Below are 27,385 nucleotides of genomic sequence, written 5' to 3'. Positions count from 1 at the left end.
TACCTTAGTAACTGCCCTTCATATCTATCTTACCTCACTAACTGTCCCTCATATCTATTCTACCTGAGTAACTGCATCTCAAATCCATTTTATCTCACTAACTGACCCTCATATATATTTTACTTCACTAACTGCCCTGTATATAAATGTTACCTCAGTAACTCTCCTTCATACAGTATCTATTTCCAGCAATTGCCCTTAAGGCCAAGGCAGGCCTTCCAACCCCAAGGTAAATGAGCATGTGTGTATATTGTGGGGGGTTTGGTGGGTGTGTAAAATGTGGAGGGGAGGGGGTTGGGAGTGTGTGTGTTGTGTGACTGGGTTGAATGATGGGGGGGTGGGGTAGGAATAATGTATGTGTGTGTGTGTGTGTGTGTGTGTGTGTGTGTGTGTGTGTGTTTGTGTTAGTGTGTGTGTGTGTGTGTGTGTGTGTGTGTGTGTGTGTGTGTGTGTGTGTGTGTGTGTGTGTGTGTGTGTGTGTGTGTGTGTGTGTGCAGGGTGTATGTCTGGGGTGTTGTTGGAATGGTGTGTGTGTGGGGGCATGGTATTGTGTGTGCGAGCGGGGATGGTAGAAGTGTAGTGTGCAATTGTGTGGGGGGGTGGAATAGTGTGTGTAGGGGGTGGAATAGTGCTTATACAGTGTGTTGGTGTGTGGAATTTGTGTTGGGTGGAATTTGTTTGTGTATGGTGAGAGTAGAAGTGTGTGTGGGGTGCAGTGCAGACAGATCCATCGGACATCAGGTCTGGGGGGGATCTGTAATCTGAACCTGCTGGGTGAAGAGAGATATGTGTGTCGAGGCTTCAGATTCCCCCACTCCTGGAGTTGATTGTACGGCTCGAGACATTTCTTTTTATATCTTTTAACCTTGCATTTCTCCAAAATGCCTTATCCTTTTAAAAACCCAACCACTAAAAGACACTTCTGCCTCATAGCCACTAACTCCTCGCCACATTTCACACAAATACATTAGTTCCTCTTTGAGTTACAGGGGCCTAAAACTTTCCATGTTAAACTATAGATGACATACTTTTAACACACCTAATTTTGTCTCCCCTGTAACAGGAAATTCTTGAGAGACTTATGAGCAACTGAAAAAGGGGTGTTTACAGTATAATGGAAGTGTCGATCAAACGTTAACTATGGATCCATTATATATATATATGTATATGAAAACCAACACAGAGAAAAGAATCCCCAAAGTAGCACTCTAGCATACAAAAAATATCAAAATGTATTAATCACATACAGGGGCTTATGCAGAGAGGATAGAGAATGGAAATAGCGCCATCTTTTGGCGAAAATACGCACCAGAGAAGCTTGTCCTGCAGAGAACATGGCGAGATTCACAAAATCCGCCACAGCAGGTTTCTTTACTTTAAAATTTGCCAAACACGTGGCGAGATCGGTAAATTCGCCATGTTAAGATAGGGTGGTATGCAAGTAGCATCGATGCGCTGGAATGCGCCATTCTGCCCTATAATATAGCGAGTTCCAGATCGCCAGAAAAACTTGGCAATTTTGATCCCATCTGTAAAATGAGGTAACGCCGCTTTCAGCATACGACCATAAGTTACTCCAATTCTGTGGCTATTTTCTTGCCGTTTTCACATTATATAACGTTCCTCTCTGCATAAGCCTCACAGGGGCTTATGCAGAGAGGTACTTACAGGAAAGGATTAAATCCGCCACAGGATTGGAAATTCATTTTTTCCTATGCAGGGTACTCGGTAGCGCGGTGTGCATGAAATTGCTAATTAGGCGAGTTTCACTTGGCGTGAAACTCGCCATTTAGTGGCGCGCTGTATTTTCCCACAATACAGCCAACTTTTGTTGGCGGGCAAAATTTCCCCTGAATGCGCCATTTAGTAGCTCTGATTGGCGCGTACATGCGCATCGGAGCTACTGGAATCGTGCGTGTTTCAGCATTGGCGAAATCACGCTTCTCGCCACACGTCTGGCGAATTTGTATTGGCCCGCCATGTTGTCGCCAGGACAAGCTTTTCGTCTGCGTATTTTTGCCAAAAGATGGCGCTATTTCCATTCTCTATCCTCTCTGCATAAGCCCGACAGTGTTCATGCAGTGTAGCACTGCTTTCCAGCACATATCTCCACATCCCTCGTTCAGTTTCTGTCCCTCCTTATGATTTGTGGTATTTGTATGTATAGCTCATTGTTGCTTCATTCCACTTATCTTAGAGGTTCAGTATTATTTCAGCTTTGAGGATACCACTGCTCCTTTTTAATAATTTATATCTGTATGTGATTAATACATTTTGATATTTTTTGTATGCTAGAGTGCTACTTTGGGGATTCTTTTCTCTGTGTTGGTTTTCATATCATATTCATCCCCAGCACCGCCAGTAGTGCTTACCATTTACACTGCATTTAACTGGCTTTAGCACTTCTTACTTTAGGTCTGTGCAGGTTATTTTTGTGTCTCATATATATATATATATATATATATATATATATATATATATATATATATATATATATATATATATATATATATATATATATACACAAATGTAAATACAACTGTATGCTCATCTGCATGTCTTAGGCAGGTCTGCAACCCCACCTTTCACCATTATCACCCAGCACACAGCACACAGCACTTATATATATATATATATATATATATATATACCATTTGTTGATGATTACAATGTGCATGTAAATACTGTATGTGTTGGTAGCAACAAATTTAATATGAACATTGGTGGTAATGTCCATATTATCATTGACGGAGAGTGCCAATTCCAATAAGACTATTGTCATAGGGTTAGAGTTAAAATATGAAAATAAATCTAAAATGCTACCAACCTGGTAATCCCAAATAATTAAAATGTCATTTTTGAAACGGCCATACAACAGTGGGTTACCAGTCCAAACCGAATTCCCCTCCCAGTAACCCATAAAAAGATTGGCAGAACTGGGGGAAACCCTGGTCCCTATGGTTGGTAGAATTTTAGATTTATTTTCATATTTTAACTCTAACCTATTAGGTTTGAGTTTCATATATGTGATTGACCCTGTAACAATAGTCTTTTTTGACCTGGCACACTCGGACAATGATAATATGGACATTACCACCAATGTCTCTTTGATAAAGCGCCTCCTGCGTAAAACGCGCTACAGTGTTTTTTTACCTGCATGTTCAAATAAAATAGAAGTTTTTTTTTACCGCGATTACCTTGCCTGGTGGAGTTCCTTCTGGCTGTGTGCCACCACTTGCTTCCTGTTCTTTCCTATGCTATCATCTGGACTGGAGCATGCCTTGCGGTTCAAGCACTCTGCAAAAGACAAGAAAAGCAGTGAGTATTGCTACAATTTCCATGTATCACAGAATTAACGTCAGGCCATTGGCTACTACTTTTCCAGAAGACTGTTGCTCTTCAATCAAACCAATGAGATACTATTGTACTCATTGAATGCACTTCTATAATAGTCTTGCAAGAGGAACTGCTATTTTATTGACTCATAGACACTGCTACATATCAATCAATGGAATCATGCTTGTGTTGTGGGTTTAGATGCACTGTATGGGTCAGCAGAGTAATTTGCCAAGGATTACCACCAATGATTGGCCTGCAAGGACCCTGACTGCGGTTATACATCACCTGGTGTGTCAGATAAAAGGTCTGTGAAGGTTTTTAATTTACTATTCTGCTTGCCAGTATCTGATTGCACCCCTCCCACTGGGAATGATCAGCTAGCTTCCTGCTGATATCCTCTGAGAGAGGAGTTAAGCTAATTCATTGGACTGCCTTTTTGAGAATGGAGCACCAACTATAGTTTTCACTGCAGTGATGTACAGTATTACTAACTACAGCTAAACCCCGTTATAACGTGGTCCTCGGGGTCCCCAGAATGAGACCACGTTATAACCGGGATCACGTTATAAAATATCACATGACATGACACATGACAATTCCCTGAAATCCTATCGCAGATAAAGATGCACCAAGATGCACGAAGCATGGCAGGGCTAAAACTTGTCGCTTCTTTCTCCATAATATTGCCAAAATCGGTACTCCACACCGGTACCTGGACAGAAATTGAATGTCCTGAGCCCCACTAACTCAACTCCGACACCCCAATCAGGCAGACTGATTTTTCATCTACAGTATGCCTGCAAACTTATCCTACTGATAGCATGAGAGTGGGTCATGTCATAAACCTTCTTTTGTCTCCACACTACTTGATCAGTCTGGCCCTCTAATGGAAAGTCTTGAAGGCTTTTTTTTCAAGTGATAACTACCCTATTCGATGACTCAAATCGAACGTAGACTGCAGAATAAACTCTCATCTCGCTGCGGCAAGGCAAGCATAATTTGGCAGAGTATGTCACTTAATTTAGGAAGTGGGTGTCTGATACTGATTGGAAAGAACGAGCTCAGCAATTCAACTTCTGAAGAAGGCTCAGTGATGGGAGTCAAAGATGAGTTGGCAAGATTACTTCCTCCAACAGAGGTAGATAATAATAATAGCATGTTCTTATATAGCATTGATAGTTTCACGTAGCGCTTTACAGAGGCATTTTGCAGTCACAAGTCCCTGCCCCGTGGAGCTTACAGGCTATTGTTTTTGGTGCCTGAGACACAGGGAGATAAAGTAACTTGCCAAGGTCACAAGGAGCCGACACCGGGAATTGAACCAGGTTCCCCTGCTTCAAACTCAGTCAGTGTCTTTACTCACTGAGCCACTCCTTCTCCCATAGATCCATTTATAAAGCTCTGCGTAAAAATAGATTGACACATCCAGGAGTGATGTAGGGATCAATTGAATGGTGAGAATAGAGTTAACTCACCAAGACTCTTCTGCAATGACATCTGCCTTAGAAACTAAGCCAATGTATGTTATCAAGATAAGCTCTTGATTCAAGTATTTATAGAATTTCAAGAGGAAAGAGTAATTTTCTACTCCAAGATAGGAGAATTAAAAACTCTTATTCAATTGGAATCCTCGCCAAGCATTTCTTTATGGGGAATCCTACAGACAAGGCTGGTCTTACGGTAAACTATGATACGATCAGATACAATCTTCTAGAGGAGAGGCTAGAGGAGCACACTAGCTGGCATCCCATTGAGAAACAGAAATTCTGAAGTCCAAAAGGCTACCCTAGTTGGCGGCAAACTGGGGTTGTTTCAAGATCTTTAGGCCCGAATAACCACTGATCCAGACGTAGCAAGGTTTTTGCAGCTGCACATAATGCGGAATATTATATTATAATGCAGAGTACCTCAGATTTTCCATAGGATTAAATGGCAGTAATAATTCAGAATATCACAGAATACAGTATCTCACCATAATGTGTCAGTGGGGGCAATTATCCACTGTAGAATATGTATCCGGGTATTGACATTACCATTGACTGACATTAACTTTCAGTGATGGATATACACTGAAATACCAAATTAGAATCTATTTGTCCTATCAAGAATACCTAAAGATCTGGTAAAAGCCAAAGCTCTATTCTCCACCATACAAGAGCTAATAGAAAATGCAGCACAAAAACAGTTCCACAGCTACTAATGAAACAATGAATCTATTACAAAATGTTCCTAGTGGCCAAGTTGTTGGGAGGCTTCGGTACAGTACTGGATGTGAAAGCTGTCAAAAAATTCCTCAGAATAAAAATGATGCAGTCAACATGAAAAATTATTTAGTACATTACTATGTATGTTATCTGTATTCTTTCTTCATAGATATGGGTCATTTAGTTCAAAACTGTTTCCCAAATATTTAAGCCTATAACCATATCACGGTAGTCTATATGTAAATTTGATTTTTTTTGGAGGTCTTGTGACAACTCCTTATTAGTTTAAACTCACCAATCCCACTTAATCAGTGGGTTTGTCAGGGTCTTCCTGGAAATCCTGCTCCCAACCACAGTTCCTTTATCTGTCCACCAGATGTGCTACTGTTTCTGTCTACTCTGGGTTTCCTCTGTCTCCTTTTGGGTTCTCCTGTCTTCGATCCCTGCCTGACTTTATAGTTTCCTGTTTGCTGTTCCTCTTTGCCTTTGCTTTGTGTTCCCTTACCTCTGTCTGAATCTGTCCCTGTATTTGACATGTACCTTTTCAATAGAGGCCCGTTCCTGCAACTAGGCTTGTCCCTGTCTGTTCCTTGCCCTGCCCCTGCCGTAACCTCTGTCCCTGTGGATTCTCTGCTTACCCTTGCCTGTGACCCCGATTACGATTGTTGCCGCCTGCCTGGGACCCCTGCCTGGGACCCCGACAATGATTCTTGCCTCCTGCCTTGGACCCCTGCTTGTAACCCCAACTATGATTCTTGCTGCCTGCCCTGGACTCTTGCCTGTGAACCAGACTACACCTTGTCTGCCCCTGCATGTTCCTGCCACTGAGGTCCTACCTGCACCTGAAGTCTTGATATGGTCTTGGAACACACATGTGAATGAATAGCTTATGAAGAGATCTCTTCCCTCCAGTGGAGGGCTGGGTGCACTTTTTGCTGTGACATGCATGGGAAGTATACATTTGCACTGTTTTTTTCACTATAATTAATTATTAGGGCACTTCTGGTTATTAACTGCACTGTAGCTCATACAGAACACGTAGTGCTTCTTACATTTTAACCCTTTAGGCAGTGCATATATGTCACACACCCCATGCCTTTGGCTGCAGTATCTTATTCCCATTCTTCCTATGAGTTGAAGAAATGCATGAGACAGTATAATATTTGTAGTGTAGGAGCTAATTAAATGGGTCTACAATTACGTGGTTTAGGATTAAAATATGTTGGCCAAAGTATTGAACTAAATGACCCATATTTATGAAGAAATAATACAGATAAAATACATAGTACTGTACTAAATAATGTGTCATGTTGGATGTAGCATTGGGGCTCTTGTTTTTTTGTTATATTATCAATACAAATGACTTACCACAGCATGCTTTATATCTGTATCTTATATCATGCTTTTCATGGGTTTATATAATCTATTGTGATGGATGACATGATCAGCAAAACATATTTAATATGTGTGATTTCCTGTTCATTGGCCTCAGTAGAGATAATGTGTTAGAGCAGCTGTTGTTCACTTTCAGGTCTGTCATTGTAGTTTTGATGGATTCCTGCTGGGCTATCTGGTGTTTACAGCTAATAATGTCATGCCATTTTATGGAGGTACACAATGTTAGAATACAGTACATTGACTGGGGATGATATTCTGACATAGGTAGATAGAATGGTTCATGTGTTCTGTAAATACGCCTTTAGAACTTACTAAAATAGCAGATACATTTTGTTTGAAATAAGTTTAATCAACTTTGATCTAATGCTAATGTTCAGATCGGTTAATTTAGAGAGCTATATTAAAATAAAACATAAGGCTGAGTCCCCGGTGGTCACGGTGGCGTGTGCTACAGCATGCGCGCCACACACCACAGCACATCCCTCTATGTGGCAGGCCCCAGTGGCTGTGTGTGTGGGCGCGTCAAAGCACTGTGAGGCGTACGCTAGCAGGGAAGACAAGAATGTGGTCTTCCCGTGCAGCGGCGTGGTAACGTGGCGGCGCGCAGCCAATGGCATGGCATATATGCCCCATCATGGCCCTGCCCTCCGCGCTCCCCTACAGGCCGCCGATCGTGGCTGTAGTCTCTGCACGCGCCACCATGCCGCCAGGTGCGCATGCAGCAGGGAGGACTGTGCCGTAGCCTAAGACTGCACGGGAAAAACTAAAAAACTGAAATCAATGTGTCAATACCATTATATATGAAAACAATTAATTAATGAGAAACATGCTTACTTATAAAAATATATAACTTTGTTATTCATACATTGATTTAAAAAACATCGTATAATTACATACAAAAATCAAATACCATAAATACAAGACAAACAAATATTTCTAAACACTTATTTAAAACCATGAGGCTTGCTACAGTTGCAAAAGTATGTGAAGTAGAGAAGGAACATTTTTATGGCAAATTTGGATCCACCGCAGATCGACTGGTTCCTTTGGTCTGCAGATTTTTGCAGATCAATCAAAAAAGGGCGATTCAGCTTTTTGGGCTTTTTTTTTTTAATCATTGACAATCCAATCTGTGGATTCCACAATCCACTGGTGGGTTTTAAGAATTCAATCCACGGATTGCTGAATCTGTGGATTGGATTCTTAAAATTCCCCAGCAGATTGCGGAATTCGCGGATTGGATTGGTAAAATCCACCGGTTAATCCAATGGCAGTTTTTGATTAATCCATACGGATTGAAACGGGCACAATCCGTCCATCGATGGATTTTACACCATGTAACGGATTTTTAATGGAAAACTGGTGAAATTCCACTAAATGGATTTTGACAGTTTTGCCCATTTCTAATGCCGAGGTCTATATTATATTTTCTTGTTATCCATCTGGTACTAATAATCCATGTGTATAGCAGAGGAGTCATGTATAGACAGATGTAGCCAACCTTAAAGTTCGCCTGGCCCCGGGCCAAATGAAGAGGAGCCAAGATGGCTAGGGGAGGGGCTGCCATGATGGCCCTGGACCGGTTAATTTTCTCCAATTGGACCTCCTTTTGGGCTGCGATCCTGTAAATCCTTTTGGGCTGTGATCGGCGTGGTCTCGGACACACAAACTGTAAGGTTGGCTACATCTGTATGTAATTGCTCTTATTCCTTGTAGTATTTGCTGCTTAGGTAATATGTCATCTCTGACTCTGACTAAAAAAGTTTCAAAGGAGATATAGTTTAATCTTCAATGGCTGCAGGCAATACTCACATCCTTAGGTAATTCTATTCTGCACCATTCTTGACATTGTACCCATAGACCGTGCCATTTTATCATGAGATCTTTATATTCCATTCCGCAGCATGCTTAAACAGGTGTAGCACCAAAACAATTTCTTTCAGCAAAGTTTTAAATTATATGCTTTGTTTGTGAGCATCAATTAAAAATAAAAGGATAAAAATATCCCACTACTGTATCTCTCTATCAATTCTTACCACACTAGTATATGAAAAATGCAAAACAATTTTAATTTTTTTTTCAAAAAGTAGGGGAAGAACCACCTTACAAGAATTGGGTCACATTAAGTAAAGGATTGCAGCTAGAGGTATGTGAAAAGTATAGTGCAAAAAAAAAAAATCTGCCATGGCTACAACATGAATTAAAGAATCAATACATTTGATACAAGTAACCAAGACAAGAAAAATCTCTTTAACAATGCTGCAGATAGCTAGATATTGAGATGGCCACCTCTAATTGAATAGTGGAGAGAAGTACAGTACAGTGTGCAACTTAGTGCGGTAGGCACATCTCTAGAAAGAAACATAATGTGATAGCAATGCTGCATCAAATTAATGCACAGTAAACTCTCCTAAAGCCATGTATGTATACAGTCCTTCTCTCTTAGCGAGGCAGCGCTAATGTGGTAAGTACACTGTTATTTCAAAAGAGAAAAAACACTTGACACTTTTTAAGGAAACGCACTAAGGAATTGGCATATAGTGGTGGCACAGCCTATTCTAACAAAAGCTGCCGGTTGACCGGGGCTTACTCCGGCTGGCGCCGGGTCTAGAACGCGCGCCGCCGCATCTCCTCCGTGCACCCCCTCCGCTCGTGCACGCTCCGTGCTCCCGCTTCCCGACCCCCTGGCTGCTCTTGCTGTGCCCCTCTGCTTCCCCGCACCCCTGCTTACCTCACTTCAAACTTCAGGGGTGTCGGGGAAGCCCGGGAAGCCGGGCGCGCACGTGACAGTGACGTCACAGTGACGCGCGGACAGGCCGCGTCTCCACGCTGCCCGCACGCATCCTGCCGTGCGGGAAGTGTGAGAATAAGCTGTACCGGGACAGTATTTTGAAATAAAACAAAGCAGCTACAGTTTAAAAAATATATATATATATACTGTATAAGTGGGGCTGCTTAAAATTAAAAAAACGTGTAATTGTAAATCTTTTGTGTGTTTCCAGATGTGTGGAAAGAATCCACAAATGCAAATGTTTTACTTTTAATTAAATATATCGCTAAGTCAAACAGTAGAGCTTTGATTTGTTTTGAGCCCTATTAACACAATACCCCTATGCAGTTATTGTATTGTTAGCATGCTACTGTAGCTATTAATATGCACCATCGCTAACAAAAATGCAGAAAATGGCCTCCCCAAGTATCATCTCCTTCCTCTCTACTTCCCCTAACTAGACTCCCCTACACCTCATCTTTGAAGTGAATAGTATGATGAAAAATAATGGGCCACATTTATTAAGAAGTGCTACTCCATACAAATTGTCATGGATACCACAAAGAGCAAACAACTACAAAACAGGTTGAAAGAAAAATTAATAAAAGTGCATGCCTCCCACAGTGTTAAGAAGGAATTTATGTTTCTCCTCACGCAAAATTGTGGATAATGTTTCACCAGGGTAGTTTGTTTGCCTTCATTTGGATCAATATACTATAAATACAAATATAGGATAAGTACAGTATCTGTCATCTAAATTTAACATACAGTCGAACAACAGGAGACTGGTTCATATGTCCAATGCGCATTTGCTACTAAATTGCTGTGAGTGACCTGATTTTAGCTCATGTTAATAAAACCTTTTACTATTTACACTATGGAGTCTGTGCTCTCCCTTTTTTTTTTTTTAGAAGTATCGAGGAAGGTGCTTACTTCTGCGGATAGCTGTTTGGAAGTTCCAGTGTTTTTATTTTTTAAGGTTTTATTATTTTGGCTTCCCCTTTCTTTCCCTTTTATCCCTTTGTTTCCATTCCCTTATCCAGTCCCAATTTTCTTGTCATATATTTTATTTGTCTGTTTGTTTTATGTGTTGTTTGTATCTGGCATATTTAACCTTTAGTGGGATTCTCTTATCCCTATCTTTGGTTAGGATTTAATACTGGTCTTGTATCACATACACAGGGCTGTTATTTTATGTTTTGTTTTCTAAATTTAACATACGTTGAACTTGATGGATGTGTCTTATTCCAACGTCATCTACTATTTAACTATGTAGCTATGTAAGTGTAGCAACACTGCCCATGGATAGAAGAAAAAAGGATTAAAGCAGCACACTGAAGTTTTAGTGACTCAGGGGCCTATTCTGGGAGCTTCGATAAGATCACTTCCACATCGATCGGTTTGACATGTTACCTCATGGTATGACCTTTTTGTAAAAATGATATTCAGTAAGATTTTTTGATTGGTAGATGCCGTCTGGAACAAAAATGCCTTACCGATCGACTTTGTAGTTTCTTTTTCAAAGATCTTACCGTGTGATATCCCTGCATAGCTCTTACAGGCGATCATGCTGTTTTTATTTTAATTTTATTAACATATTATTAAAGAGGGGGGGGTCTCCAGAGCTGAACCACATTCATTTCAGGTCCAGAGACCTCCTGCTTCGTGAGGTACAGGCCCTGGTATGGGGTGCCGGTATCTCCTGCAAGTTTAAATGTCCCGGTCACGTGATGTGGGAAAATTAAACTTGCACGAGATACCAGCACTCCATACCAGGGACTGTACCTTGGGAAGCAAGGGGACCCCAAACATGAAATTAATGCGGTTCAGCTCAGGGGAGATCCTCTGCTTCCAAACATAGTTAATAAAATTAAAATAAAAACAGAGCTTCATTACCTTAGCGGCAAACCACTAAGCTAGTGAAGTGGTTAACAACTACTACCTGGTGTCTTGGTGGTTGAGGGGGTGGGTGAAGGTTACAATTGCCCCAGCAAGTACCCACTGCTTTCCAAGGTACAGTAAAGTTCAATGTAAAATGGTGTTCAAATCATGTGTGCTCTGCAAAGGCTCCTCAAGACATTTAGGGACCTATGCAATATAGCGTTCATTTAAAAAAAAGTTGCTTGGCTAATTAATTCGCCTGTTTCTTGAGCATTGCTATTCCGAAAGCCTTGATTACCTGTGATAGCAAAATGCCCAAAATGGGCGAGTAGCTGGCGATGTGATGATCGCCTCTCTCAAAAAGCCTTACCCGGCGATTTCTTTCAGCTGCAGAGAGAGCATCACAGAGAGATGCCTCTCCCTGTGCAAATCTTGCCCAAAATTAATGTTTTGTAATACTAGTGTAGATGAGCAGGGGGTCTCCAGAGCAGAACCGCGTTGATTTCAGGTCCGGGGACCCCCTGCTTCCCGAGATACAGGCCCCGTTATGGGGTGCCGGTATCTCCAATGGATTTTATTCCCACGGTTATGTGACACGGGACATTTAAATGCATAGGAGATACCGGCACCCCATAAAGGGCCCTGTATCTCTGGAAGCAGGGGGTCCCTGGACCTCAAATTAACACGGTTCTGCTCCTTAGACCCCTGCTCATTTACAGTATTAAAAATTCTATTAAAAAAGCTGCTACCAGCAATAAACATTAAAAACACAACAAAACTAATACCCACCTCCTCTACCCCCACATGATTGATACAAGAGGCCGCGGGTGTCCGGGTGTCCTCAGGTGGTCCCCACGGGTGTCTGGGGATCCTCAGGTGGTCTCTACAGGTGACTGGGGGCCCTTGAGTGATCCCTGTGGGTGTTTGGTGGCCTGGTTGGTCCCCGTCGGTGTCTGGGAGTCCTCAGGTGGTCCCTGCGGGTGTCCAGGGGCACCCGGGTGGTCCCTGCAGGTTTCTGGGGGCCCTCGGGTTGTCCCTGTGGGTGGACCCCGTGGGTGTCTGCGGTTCCCAGGTGGTCCCTGCGGGTGTCCGGGACTCCTCAGGTGATCCTCGCAGGTGTGTGGTTTCCCTCTGGCGGTCCCCGCAGTACCATTCCTGTGGCAAAAAAGTGCAATACATTGAAATAAATACACTCCCACCCATCCCCCCTAACACATACAGTACAGTAATGGGTAAAATAACTATTATCCAGATAATGTTATTAGCTCATTTGCCTATTATAAAATAAAATATTAGCCAGCCAGCATAAATAAAGTAAATAAAACTTTGTACTTACCCCAGCCATCATGGAGGGAGTCCTCAATGTCCTCTGTTGTCAGAAAGAATGCAAGAATAATACATTCTAATGGCCCCTAACCGCTTAATCACCTTAGCAGTTAATAACCACTATAGTAATTAAGGGGTTAACCCACCCCGGGACCACTATACCCACCCTTTACCCATTGATTGGCATAGTGTTACATCATACCCCTATAATATGGGCATGATAAGCCACTATAGCAGTCAATGGTCACCCTAATAAAAAGCATGAAAGCCAAAAATACACAATAATAAAAGATATACACAAAGCACCCAAACACCCTAATTAAATAAATAAAAGCACTAGCCAACCAATTAAATAAATAAAAGCACAGCCAACCAATTAAATAAATACAAGCACTAGCCAATCAATCAATTTAATAAATAAAAGCACTAACCAACAAAACAATTAATTTTAAACACTAGCCAACAAAACAATTAATGCATTTAAACCAGTAGCCAATAAGACAAATAATTAATTAAAAACCATAACCAATCCTAAAATGTACTAAAAACAAGCCACCCAAATGCCAAACAATTAAATCCAAACAATAAGTACAAATAGAAAAAATTCCAATCAATTCAAAACAAGCATTTGCCAAAAAATGCATTGGCTGTCACTATATTTATAAAGGGGCACAGATTAATACATTATCAGTCAACGTGCAATCACAAACATAAGAATAAATAAATACAATGAAAAACCTGAAAGAAATACATTTACATATATTCAATATTTTACTTATAACGGGATTCGGAGGGTGTAGACTTCTAAATATAAGTAAAATATTGAATGTATGTAAATGTCTTTCAGATTTTTTCATTGTATTTATTTAATTTTATGTTTGTAATTGCCCATTGACTGATATTGTATTAATCTGTGCCGCCCCTTTAGGGTACAGATAAATACAGTGACAGTCAATGCATTTTTTTGGCACATGCTTGTTTTGAATTGATTGTAATTGTTTCTATTGGTTTTTATTGTTTTCAGACTTGAAATTCACATTGAATGTGAAGTCATTCTCGCCAAATCCCCATGAAGGACTTATCACACGTGTGAATGCGTGTGAAACCGGCCTCAAGACTACACAGTTCATCAAAGCCTGAAACATAACGAATGGCTCTGGGGGAGGTGTCGATAAGCAGTTGAATTCACTTTTGTTTGTTAGGCTTTGTGGGGGGGGGGGGGAGTGGGATATGCAACTACTGTACATTAGCTTAGCCAGTTAGATAATTAGACATACACACATGTGCATTAATGTGATGAAACGCATATGCGTTTCAACAAGGTTCCAATTAGACATACACGCATGCGCATAAATGTGATGACACGCATATGTGTTTTTTTAAGCAGGGGGTTTCTGAAGCTGAACCCCATTCATTTCAGCTCCAGCAACACCCTGCTTCCTGAGATACACACCTCCCATAGGTGCTGCTGGCAAGCCCACTGATAGGGGACTAGAGCTGGGATAACTGTCCCAGGTACCAGATGTTCTTTCCCTGCTTATATTTTCTTGCCCCTCTCTAAAATAAGAAGTGGTGTTGTCTAGAGTTGTTCATTATTAAAGCAGAATGTATATTGCAAAATTGTTGAATAAAAAGAGGGAGGTAGTGTAGGTTTGATTTGATAAAACACCTTTGTGCTTTAAGTAATTTGCTTCACTGTGTTGAAATGAGGTATAACTGACATATTGTAAGCTTGCAGAATGACCTCTGTTTTTATTGATAACAAAAGTGAATACAATAAACTGTAGTAAATGTCTATTTGAGAACAAGAAGCATTTCGATCAATATTCTGGCTAATTATTTGAAGCACACTGTGATAACATCATAAATTCAATTGTTCTGTTTCTGTTTTCTTGTTAGTTTACATCAGAAAATACTCCAGCAGTATCTCTTAATGTGTTTCTGTTACACCTGCTACTGTAGGTTAATTTTGCATTGCCACATTTGATGATAGAATTTATAATGCACATTATTGTATTTTATAATCAAATATTACAATACAAACAGTGCACTTGATTATGTTATCTAACTGTGGAAAAAAATGTAAAAGCAAGCATACAGTAAGTACATAATAAAACAGGTATACATGTAATATTCATGTTGTAAGTGTTCTTGTGGCAAACACTGGAGACTTTTAACTTACAATAACTTCAGAATTCAGGTGATATTTGACAGCTTTTTTCCTAAAACGATATCATAAAAAAAGGACAATGCATTTTTTTTTGCCAAGCATTGAAAGTAAATGTGCAAGGACATAAAAGAAAACACTGATGAATATTGTCCATGAATCAATGTTAAAAGCATTTGCACAAATCTTGCAAGCACAATTGCAAGAGAATTTAACGTAAGGAGCAAAAGGTTAATTGTTGAGAACAATATTAAGCCAGTTTATACCTTAACACTTTTTTTCTTAGTAGAGAAACGGAATAGCAAAATGAAACAAATATGATCAACATTTGACCACCTAAAAAAAATAAAAAAAACGACGAGAGATCTAATATATAACAGAGTGGTTGTCAACTCAAGATCAAAGTGTAGTTGTTGATGAACTTCAGCCTTGGTAAAAAAAATAGCATGAATAAGCTTCTGGCTTCGATTTTGGTAAGGATGGCATAAACTAGATCTTGTGGAATGTTCTGCTTGCTGTATGGCTTAGATCTCCAGGAGACACTCTATTCCATCAGATGCTGATCTATATTCAAGAGAATCATGAAAAATATGATAATGCTGCTTGTTTATTGATGTCTTGTGAATAATAATGAACAATAAAAAAGGACAACGTGTCCGTATAAAAATTGTAAGGGTTCCGGTCCTGGCTTTGCCTGGAACTCACCCTTATATAGAGCTTTCAGACAAAGCCCTCCCTGTACTGGGCAATCAGAATCACCTGCTCTTGGACTCCCACTGCAGTTTGCTTCATGCTGCCTGCTATGCAGCTCTGCCCCCATTGACTGCCCATGCTATTTAGGGTCAGCCCTTCCCCCCCAGGAAGTGGCTGAGCATAGATCTTCTTTCACGTAACTGTGCTTGCCACAAGCACCTCTACCTGGCCTTCTCGTGCTGAAGCCCTTGTGATAAAGCTTCCTGTTCCTGGCAGACTTCGCCTTCATCACGCTGAAGTGTCTATACTGAAGTCCTCAGTGTTTCTGTGGCCTGTCTGCATTTCCTGTTTCCAGATGCCTTCTTTACATCCTGTTTCTCTCCCAGAGGCCTTTCCTACGCCAAAGCACCTTCGCTGAAGCACCTGCGCTGAAGTTTTCCTGATGCCGACCCCAGCCTGAGACCTCAACTATGCTCCTGTGCCGCCTGCCTTTACCCCAGCCTGTGACCTCGACCTACGCTCCTGTGCTGCCTGCTTTGAACCCAGCCTGGATCCAGCTTCGTGGTCTGAGGTCGGTTTTTATCTATCCCCACCTCAGCCCCGCGATCCGGTCCTGGTTTGTGGTGAGCATAACCGTTACAATAATATATTATTATGCAATTATTTCAATTGTAATTTTTTAGAACTATGTTTTTGTCCGAAAATTCATTTGTGATGTTAGAATATTAAGAAATTACTTTTTGCAATTCTAAACCAGCAGCTGGAATTTCAATTGTGTTTTTGTTATGCATCTTAAATATGTTGTTGTTACAGGTACTGAATTTGTCAGGAAGTGTAACCAATAATTGAAAAAAAAAGAGATGGATTACTCATTTGACAAACTAATAGCTTCATCAAGCATGAGTGATCAAATGTCGATAATACAGGTGGAAATAGATTTCTAATAGTAATTATGTTTGACAACGGTTGTACAGTATACTCTTTCTGCAATTTATAGTAACTACAAATCCAATCAATATATTTCAAATTGCTTCTGCAGGCTTGAAAAGAAATCACACATTGTATCCACTGTCTAACTAAAGTTAATACTACTTTTGACCATCCTGGCTTTTTGCTGTATATTTATAGTTTGACATTGGTTCTGATGTGTAAGGATGGCAGATGTCAAGAGACAAATGTGCAAATATTTAATTATGGTTAGATTTGAAATTTCTACAGACTCAGAAATATTAACAAAAAACTAAATACAGAAGATAGAAAAAACCGTCTGGAAAGCTCAAAGGCAATGTACCTGATGGCATATGCCAGTGGTAAGCATAATGGAGAATAAAGGAGCGTAAGTAGGGAGAGGGTGTTGGAGAGATCACTGTTAACCAAACTGAGACAAACGCAATGTCCGTTGTATGTGGTGCAGTGCAATAGGAATCAGCCTGGAGTTGCAAGTACTCACGATGAAGCCGTCCTCCGTTGCTCTCACACTCTCTCCCCGTGTCACTGTGTCGAAGGTAAGTGACGTCAATCCCCGGTGCGGGCTCGATCCGAGGTATCAGGAAGGAGATGAATGATCGATGCAGCAGCCGCTCCAAATTACTGGGACTCACCAGGTAAAAGTTAAAAGCAGTGCTTTATTGAAGTTACATTAAAAAATGGAAACACTCAGAACAAACAAAAATAGAAGAACCTCCTCCCACGCGTGGAGCGGCTGCTGCATCGATCATTCATGTCCTTACAAAAAACTAAATACACTTAAGAAATCTGCTCCGTGATAAGGCATGTACAGTTTTTACTGAGTGCATTGTGCTGTTCCACAAGGCACCTTCTGGCACTCGAAGACACCTTCAAGTGAATATGTGTCTTACATTGTTAGATGGTGTCTTATGTAATAAAGCTGTTTAGTAAATATGGTCTTAAATATTTTTAGCAGTCTCCAAATTCAATATGGTGATAGGGATACAAAAATCTAGACAACCATTGAAATATGGTTAGGAAAAGAAGTATAGTATCCACCATAAGAACTTGTAACTACAGTCGATATCAATGTATATACATATATGCAGTATATGTTATACAGTACCTTCCCACCAATTCTTATTGTGTTTAAGAAGATGCATAGTGGCACTTGTGCTCATAGGTTCAATCATACTATGAAAGCTTGAACAATATACCTAACTAAAATGGGAAAGGTACCTGCCAACAAGCAAATAAGGCCAGCATGGCAAGTAAGGCCTCAGACCCCAAATATAGAAGACACCAAAAAGCGATGGTCTTTATTCTGCATAGAAAATATACTACACTGTGCGCTCAACCTAAACTACAATGTGATAAATGTAATAAACACGAAATACAAATCATATGTGATATAATCCCAATTGCAACTGTTAAAATTAGAATAGTGGGATGGCAGCCTTAGGACAAATTAACAAGTCTATCCTATGACTTGTAACGACAATATGAAAAGAAAAAATAGTCCTGGCGCAAATATCATGGAGAATACCAGTCCTTCCAAAGAAATGGAGAGAGTAGGAGAATGGAGTCTAGGACAGTCCTATTTCCACCGTTCTCTTCTTTGTGTGGAGTATTCTCTTATTCCTATCCTTTTGTCTCAATGCTCTGCAAGGCAAAAGCACAAAAACAAAAAAACCATTGCGCAGTATCTTCAGGGTAACGAGTACACCTTTCCCCAGCCAATAGCTACTTACAGCAAGGCTGTAGAAAATAGACACTGATTGCTATCTTTAGTGTTGATTCCAGGCACAGCATACACTGGATCACTTCGCTCACCGTCTTGTCTTCAGATATCTAGTATGACACTCAAGTGTGCCCAGAGAATATAGAAGACAAATATGGTGCAAATACTGCTACAAGAAATTTATTTAAAAAAATATAACACAAGACACCATAAGGTATCACACTCACATTAAAAATGTGATGGAAAAACCATCTACAACGTGCCGTCCGCTGCTTGTAAGTATTAAGCTGCATGCACTGGTAGTTGGGGTAGATATCCCTTCCTCCCTCCTTCTCACGGCCGCGACTCTAATGAGATCCCCCCTCCGATGTAATCACTGCCAGGCTGCTGCTGTCTTCCTACATGCACGGAATGACATCACCAATAAGCTCCACCCTACGCGTTTCGTAACTATCGCGTTACTTCGTCAGGGGCATGGAGCTTAGACGTGAACCCTCCCTATATGTAGCCTGAGATTTCCATTGATTGGCTCATACATCAATCACCTTATGGGCGTCCCCACAAACCGCGTCATATTGATGACGCCGTTATATGCTAATTTGGGTCTGCCCTCAGTGCCGTGTATCTCCTCCTCTGCTCCCTTGTGTTGGTCTAACAGCCAATGCACTAGCAGGTAAATACTGCCCGCTCCCTCCCTAAGTGTACACAACCGTTAGACCCTCACAATGTATAATATTCCCCTATTTGGGGGATCATACAAAGCACATTTGGTTTTAAGGCACTAATCTAATCGATATAAGATGATTCATAAAGCTTACTCTCAGGTCCACAGAGCTAAAAATACCTGTTATAAACATAATGGCCAATGTTTTTATAAAGTTATATAACAAAGGGTAAATGCTGCACACCACACTATAATAAAGAGTGATACAATTACCGGTGCTCCCATCAATGTACGATCGGCTGCATCCAATCCACGGCATACAAAAGGAACAATGTTATTATAAATACATAAACCCTTGTGTAGAGATAATATAAATCACAGTATTGACATATGCCATCAAACAATAAATAATTTAAATAATAACATAAATAATATGACATAACAAGTGAATAATATTAACCCGAACCTAAAAAACTAAAGAACTAAAAATAACCTCAGTAAAAATTATGATAATTCTTGAACCTCCATACACTATTAATCAAAAAAATCATATGATGTAATAAATGACTAATGACTAAACCACCTAGTTATCCCTAAGAAAAGCTGCTAAATCAAATTCAATGTATAATCCCTTCGGGGTCATGGTTTTGAGGGTGTAAATCCAGTACATTTCACGTCTGGATATAAGATTAACCCTATCATCCCCTCTCCAGTTGGGTTTAGGGCAATCTATGCCTTTACATGTGAGCCCCTTTGGGTCCTTATCGTGTTTTAATCTAAAGTGGTTGGAGACACTATGGGGTCTATGCAGTAAGCAGCAAAAAAAAACATTCGCCAGTTTTTGAACTAGCCATGTTTTTGGCATGTTAAACTCGTTGTATACGCACCCTAGACCCGTGGGTGCGGGGATGAACCGGTGGTCCCACATCCGTGGGGGCACCGCGGACACCTAGTGAGCACTCGTGAGTTCCCCAGACCCCTGTGAGAACCACCCGAGGCCCCGCAGATACCTATGGGTCTGACCCGGGGCTCCCAGACATCCGCGGGCCTACAGTGGGGACCCAATTGTGGCCCACGATGACCCAAGGAGACCACCTGGGGGCCATGACGCTTGGCGGGACCCACAAACAGGCCTCCAGAACCTGTGTGAAACATGTTGCTGGTACCCTGTAGGTCTGTCAGGTGACCCGCCAGCCCGCCGGGGACTCGCATGGGGCTGGGGTATGAACCCTGTATGTAAAAGGATAAATCATGTATTTATGGGGGGGGGGCACAGGGGGTGGGTAATATATTTAATAAATAGAATGATGTTTAATATTGGGCTGTGTATTGTTTTTATTGTGGGTACTGGGGGTGGGCGGAGGGGGTATTGGCACCAAAGGGTATGTGGGTAGGCCTCCCTTGTGGGTAGTGGGGGAGGGTGGTTAGGCCTCACATGGTGGGGGGTTAGTGTGGGAGGGTATGTAGCCGTCCCGAGTGGTGGGTGAGGGTGGGTTAACCCCTTAATGACTGTAGTGGTTAATAACCGCTATGGTGATTAAGGGGTTAGGGGACATTACATTGGGTGTTTTTATTCTTGTTTCTGTTTTTCAGAAGCGGATGGGGCATTAGCAAGATGAAAATGAGGATGGCCTTCATCGTGGCAGCCGGACAAGGGTGAGTGCAATATGTATTTAATGTATTTCTTGTTCTTTATGTATTTTAAATGGACATCTGCACTATTATCCATTTGTGGATAATAGTAATTTTGCCCATTACTGCATTGTATGTTGTGTATTGCAATGTTTATTGGGGGCAATTGTCCCCAATAAACATGCTATTATGCCTTAACCCCTTCATTGCCTTAGCGGCTATCCGCTATGGTAATGAAGCAGCATTAATGTATTTTAATAATATTGTGCGGGAGCAGGGGGTCCCCTGAGCTGAACCGCATTGATTTATGCCTCTGAGACCCCCTGCTTCCTGAGTTACAGGCCCCGGTTTTGGGGTTTGGGGCATCGGTTACAGTGTCGACACCATCTTTATTGCGGGCACGTAGCGTATGGGACGCTATAAATATGGCGGCGACACTGCCCACCCGATCACACATACTGGGGCCTGTAACTCGGGAAGCAGGGGGTCCCTTGTCCACAAAGCAATGCGGTTCAGCTGAGGGGACCCCCTGCTCACTGTACAGTATTATTAAAAATATATTCATGCTGCTTTTTTACCATAGCAGATAGCCGCAAAGGTAAGGAATGATTGTGTATTGATATGTGTGTTTTATTCATATAGTGTAGATGTGCAGAGGGTCTCCGGAGCTGAACCGCTTTGGTTTTAGGTCCGGGAACCCCCTGCTTCCCGAGATACAGGCCCCTTTATGGGGTGCCGGTATCCCTCTGCTTTGTTTACATTCCGCGGTCACATGATGCAGAGGGATACCGGCACCTCATAAAGGGGCCTGTATCTCGGGAAGCAGGGGGTCCCCGGACCTTAAACCAATGCGGTTCAGCTCCGGACACACCTGCACATGTACACTATGAATAAAAATGGTTTATAAAATAATTTTTAATATGCCGAACTTTGCGCAGAGAGAGCAGCGGATCTCTCTCTGCTGCAGACATATCTCGGCAGGAGACGGCTTCTCGGCAGCTTCTCGCCAGGCAGCCGTCTCGCCACCGGTTACTCGCCATTCATTATTCGCCAGGGATTCGGCCCTTACAACTCTGATTGGCTCTAGTACCATGTGAGAGGCTTTCAAAGACATCACATCCGTTCTCCCCCAAGCCTCTGTCACATGGTCTACTAGAGCCAATCAGAGATGGGATGTATTTCCCATGCTCTGATTGGCTACCGTACCATGTGAGACCGGCCATGTTTCTTTTAATGACGTCATCTTAAAGGCAATTGAAGCAAAGCCATTCTGATTGGCTGTGCTTTCAATGCCTTTAAATTACGTCATCATTTTTTTTTGGCTCGCCAAATCACATGTTTTTCATGGCCCAATGAGGGCCGTGGGAAACATTTGACCAAAATGTGACGTCATAGGCCTATAAAAGCCTATGTCGCCTCATTTTGAAGCTAGTCACCGAGGAGGGAACATCTCCCCTCCTAAGAAGAGAAGAAGGGCGTGGCGTAAGAAGACGGAAGAAGCCGGAGAAGACCCCAAAAGACCCCAAAGAAGAAAAGACGACACCAAGACAGACGGGAAGGACAACAAATAGAAGAAAAAGACACAGACGTGGATTTGTTATGGTTTTTTATTTTATGGTTTACCTGTGGATTGGTTCCTGTGCTTCCGGGTCCCTTGGATTTCGGTGAGTGGGCATCTAATGGTGAGTAAACAAAAAAAAAGTTTATTATTTTTACTTTTACAGGTTTTTTTGATTTTTCATTCATGTCTTTTATTTTTTCAGTCCCATTTAATGCCCGTTAATGTATACATGTATATACATATGTAGCCAGGTTCCCTTTTGTGTAGCGACCCCCCCCCTCCTCTTACCTCCGCTGCCGGGGGTCACTCGATAGACCCGCCGGCACTTCTGGAGAGTGGGGGCCGAGCAGGGAGCTCTCTGGTGCTCCGGAGGTCCTCGGTGGCTCCCGAGCAGGGCGCCACCATGTTGCGCAACTTTGCGCATGCGCAGTGAGTCCCCGCATGCGGCGGCCAGCCAGGGACATTGCGCATGTGCAGATAGACCGCGCGAACACTGGCCAATAGGAATAGGGCTCTAGGGACTACATATCCCATGAGCCAAGGAGCACCCCACATGACTCCAGGGAGCCAATAGGGCCACAGCATCTCCCTGCAAGGGAGAATTGATACATTTCGCAGGCTTGCAGCACATTTGGCAGTTGGTGACCGGAGCAGCTAGGGGAAGGAGGTAGGGTGCAGGAGTCAGTGACTCCCTGCACAAGCCCAGCAGTCCCCTAGGCCCCAGATAGCCCTGAGTCGTCAGTAGCGGAGTGTTGTAGGGACAGGCCCTAGGTTAGGGACCCTGCCTCTTTTATTATCCAGAGAAAGTTAGGGACACAGCGGACGCTGCGTTTCCATTCAGAGGTTTGGGCTCAAACCTCCGCTGCGGCTGCAGCAGCCATCTGGGTGGGATCGCCCCGGGCGGTAGTTCCTGTGTTCCTTTGTGAAGCTCCTTGGCAGGCCCGGGCACTGGAGTGCTCGGCAGGTAACCAACATCAAGAGCACCAACGATCCTATATTATTATTATAAGACATAGTGGCTGCGCAGTCACACATATTTATCTCAGTTGCGGGTGGAGGACAATTGTGTGGGGTTACTGGACACGGGGTGGGATCACCCGGTGAAAGGGAGATAGCGTCCTGCGAGACGCAGTAGTTAGCGTCTCCTCTAGGGAGGGACACCGGTTGATATTATATGCCCAAGTACGTTTCTATGCTCACAAGTAAAGTTATTGGTTGTTTTACATGCTGTTGTGTGATCTATATATATATATTGTCCTGCGAGGATCACTCCCCCTCTGGTGGGAGCCATCGCAGGTGGAGGCGCTGCACCGAGTACGAGGTTACTCCTATTATTATTATAAGTGCCCCAGGCTCCCCGTGGCGGAGGCTTAGGCCCCCTGTGAGCCCAACAGGTAAAGCACCACACCTGGTAACATTAGGTTCACCGCACACATATACCATATGCTCTTGGGTGGGGGAATACCCATTACACATACATTCACGGACACTGAATGGGTGTATTCTATGTGACTTTTGTATGGAAATGCTTTGTATTTTATGCTGTATTATTGCCCCTGTATTTTATGTATATCTATCTATATGGATAGACATACAGGAATAATAATTGATTGGTTTGCTAATGTTTATGTTCTTTTCATGTATGGCTAGTTTATTTATCAGCTTTATTTTGTCATTGTTGTGAATAATGTAATTTGTATGTAGTTTAAGGTTAATTGTAATGGTGTCTTTATGGTACTTACATTAGAATGATGGTGGTTACTTTAAATTAGAATTGTTTTGGCAATGGTTTGGCTTTAGGAATTGAATAGGGAATTGTATAATTGATTTGTATTGTATTGTAATTGTTTGAGGAAATGGATTAATTGATTGATGCTAATTGTATTGATGTTGCTTAGTTTATAATTGATTTTCATGATGGCATTGCTGGTTAGGGGACATTGTTAATATTGTATTTTATTGTTACATATATTTTGCATAGTGTTATATGATGCACAGATTAATTGCATCATGTACACACTCAATGCAATTGTGTGACACTTCATAGACATTTGTGTAGCTGCAGTTTTTTTTTTATATTTGCAATGGCTGCTGGATTTATTTTAACATTCACTGTGGTGATTTTAAGATTAAAAATGCATGTTTTGATTTATGCATGTTTTATGTGTTTAATAATGGGCAAATAATCTATTATCCATATCTGGATAATAGTTATTTGGCACATTATTGTACTGTAGATGTTGGGGGGGGGAGGGGTGGATGTATGTATAGGTCCGGTTTCTTTATTTTACATTCAGGGTTAGTTTCTTGGTTCTACGTGAGACCTCTGGAGACCACCTGTGGTATCCTCGGGTATCTCACGGGTATCAGGCTGGTGGTTCCACGGGTGACACCTGCGGGGAGGAAGCGGTGGTCTTACATCTGTGGGGGCACCGCGGACCCGTAGTGTGCGGGGAAGAACCGGTGGTCCCACATCCGTGAGGGCACTGCGTACCCATAGTGAGCACTTGTGAGTTCCCCAGACCCCTGTGAGAACCACCCGAGGCCCCGCAGACACCTGTGGGTCTGACCCAGGGCTCCCAGACATCCGTGGGCCTACCGTGGGGACCCAATTGTGGCCCACAGTGACCCAAGGAGACCACCTGGGGGCTATGGCGCTTGGCGGGACCCACCAACAGGCCTCCAGAACCTGTGTGAAACAAGTTGCTGGTACCCTGTAGGTCTGTCAGGTGACCCGCCAGCCCGCCGGGGACTCGCGTGGGGCTGGGGTATGAACCCTGTATGTAAACGGATAAATCATGTATTTATGGGGGGGCACAGGGGGTGGGTAATGTATTTAGTAAATAGAATGATGTTTAATGTAGGGCTGTGTATTGTTTTTATTGTGGGTACTGGGGGTGGGGTGAGGGGGTATTGGCCCCAAGGGTATGTGGGTAGGCCTCCCTTGTGGGTACTGGGTGAGGGTGGTTAGGCCTCACGGGATGGGGGGTTAGAGTGGGAGGGTATGTAGGCCTCCTGAGTGGTGAGTGAGGGTGGGTTAACCCCTTAATGACTGTAACGGTTAATAACCGCTATGGTGATTAAGTGGTTAGGGGACATTACATTGGCTATTGTGATTGTTGTTCATGTTTTGTGGCACCGGAGGGGCATGGGCAGAATGAAGATGAGGATGAAGACGGCCTTCATCGTGGGTGCCTGTAAAAGGTAAGTGTAATATGTTTTGACTGTATTTATTGAATGTTATATGTATTTAAAATGGCCAAATGCATTATTATCCATATGTGGATAATAGTAATTTTGGCCATTACTGTATAGTATGTGTTAGGGGGGTGTATTTAGTTATAATTCTTGTTTATCATTTTTGGAGGTGCAACATTGGTACTGCAGGCCCGCGGGTACCCGGGACTCCCGCGGGTATCCCGGGACTCCCGCGGGGACCCTGGGACGGCCCTGGGGACCCCTGGACTCCTGCAGGGACCCCCGCACTCCCGCGGGGACCCCCGCTTGGTGAGCCGGGGACCCCCGGACACCCACGGGGTCAGCCGGGGACACCCACGTGACCCCCGGGCTCCCTCAGGGACCCCCGCGGGGTCAGCCGGGGACACCCACGTGACCCCCGGGCTCCCTCAGGGACCCCCGCGGGGTCAGCCGGGGACACCCGCCGGCCTGCTGTATGGGTTTTGCGCATGCAAAAATAAAAAGCAAGAATTTTTTCTAAGTCCAGATTTCTTTGTGTCTACTCTGACCTGACGTGTTCTGATCAACGCATCTTTCGCGTTTGCTAAGGTTGCGTTGCTTAGTTCATCCCGCTTAAGGGCAAAATTTCACGCAATAGGGTTGCGAACGAACAAAGTTGGACTTAGAAAAAATTCCTTTAAAAAAGTCATTTTTAAATCGCAAAGTGCCTGTTTGCGTTGCTTAGTGCATTGGGTTTCCAAAAAATCACGATCGAAGAGCACTTTGCGGTCTAAAAGTGACTTAACGGAGCTCAGTGCATAGCCCCCTATATTCTTTCCTTTGAAACCTGTGCTAGGATCACAATTCCTCAAGCATCCCCTGTGGGTTTGTGTCAGGCTCTTCCAATCCTTACTCATCCTTGGGGGTCCATATCAATGGATTTTATTATAGATCTAGATCTAGTGGGAATCACACAATTCTTGTTGTAGTGGATAGGCGTGCGAAGATGGCTCACTTCATTACTGCACAGAACCTCCCTCCACCAGATCAGATGGCTAAGTTGATCTTAAGTGAGGTGTTCTGTCTTCACAGGGCCCTGGACGACATAAATTCACCTAATGATTCTGGATTACTTTCTGTTCCTCTTTGGGAATTATTTTACATTTATCCTCCAGTTATCACCCCCAATCCATTGGCAGACTGAAAGGACCAAACAGACCCTGGAGCAATATTTACGCTGCTTTGTTTGCCATCTCCAGGATGACTGGGATGACTTTTTATCTCTAGCAGAGTTCTCTTACAACAATTTATATTATTCCTCGACTCAGCACAGACCCCTTTTCTCGAATTTTGTATTTCACCCAACTTTTATTACTTGCTTTTTGACTTCTTTCCCCATTTCAGCATTACAGAGAAACTTGTGGTCCTACAAGAAATCCTGGAGAATCTTAAAGAGATACTTTGTGAGGACCAGGTATGATACAAGAAGGCAGCAGACAAACACCACAGATCATCACCAAAGTTTCTCATTGGGGATAAGGTCTGGCGTTCGACTAGAAACCTACAGTATGGTTGAAGGTCCACACTATTAAATTGGACCAAATAGGAATTGGCCCCTTACGGATTTTGCCACTGGTAAATAATACAAAAATACATGAGAGTTTTTCTCTATCTCCCAGAAATCAATAACAACCAGAAATATAACTTCAGTATCAAATTTTCTAGGTAAAGTAGATGTCCCTCTGTGGTTTACTGAACTAGATTTACTAAATGGCAAATTGTTTGTTAAATGTTTTGCTGTGTTTATAAAGTTAAATATGTGACAAAAATATGTAATTTGATATTCATAATAAAGACTTCCACCAACATGCCCTGCCTTTCTCT

At 42.4% G+C, this 27,385-nt stretch overlaps 1 long non-coding RNA gene across 1 annotated transcript; it reads left to right on the top strand.

The window, feature by feature from the left end:
- On the top strand, nucleotides 1–27,366 carry LOC142472008 (uncharacterized). Its single transcript, XR_012789565.1, has 4 exons — nucleotides 1–229; nucleotides 3,175–3,318; nucleotides 16,165–16,401; nucleotides 26,906–27,366. It is a non-coding gene; the product is annotated as an uncharacterized LOC142472008 (long non-coding RNA).
- Nucleotides 27,367–27,385: the final 19 nt, after the last annotated feature.

Source organism: Ascaphus truei, chromosome 1, assembly GCF_040206685.1.
Source record: "Ascaphus truei isolate aAscTru1 chromosome 1, aAscTru1.hap1, whole genome shotgun sequence".
NCBI classification, from domain to species: Eukaryota; Metazoa; Chordata; class Amphibia; order Anura; family Ascaphidae; genus Ascaphus; species Ascaphus truei.
Note: the sequence above shows the minus strand (reverse complement) of the source record. Positions and strands in the feature narration are given on the sequence as shown.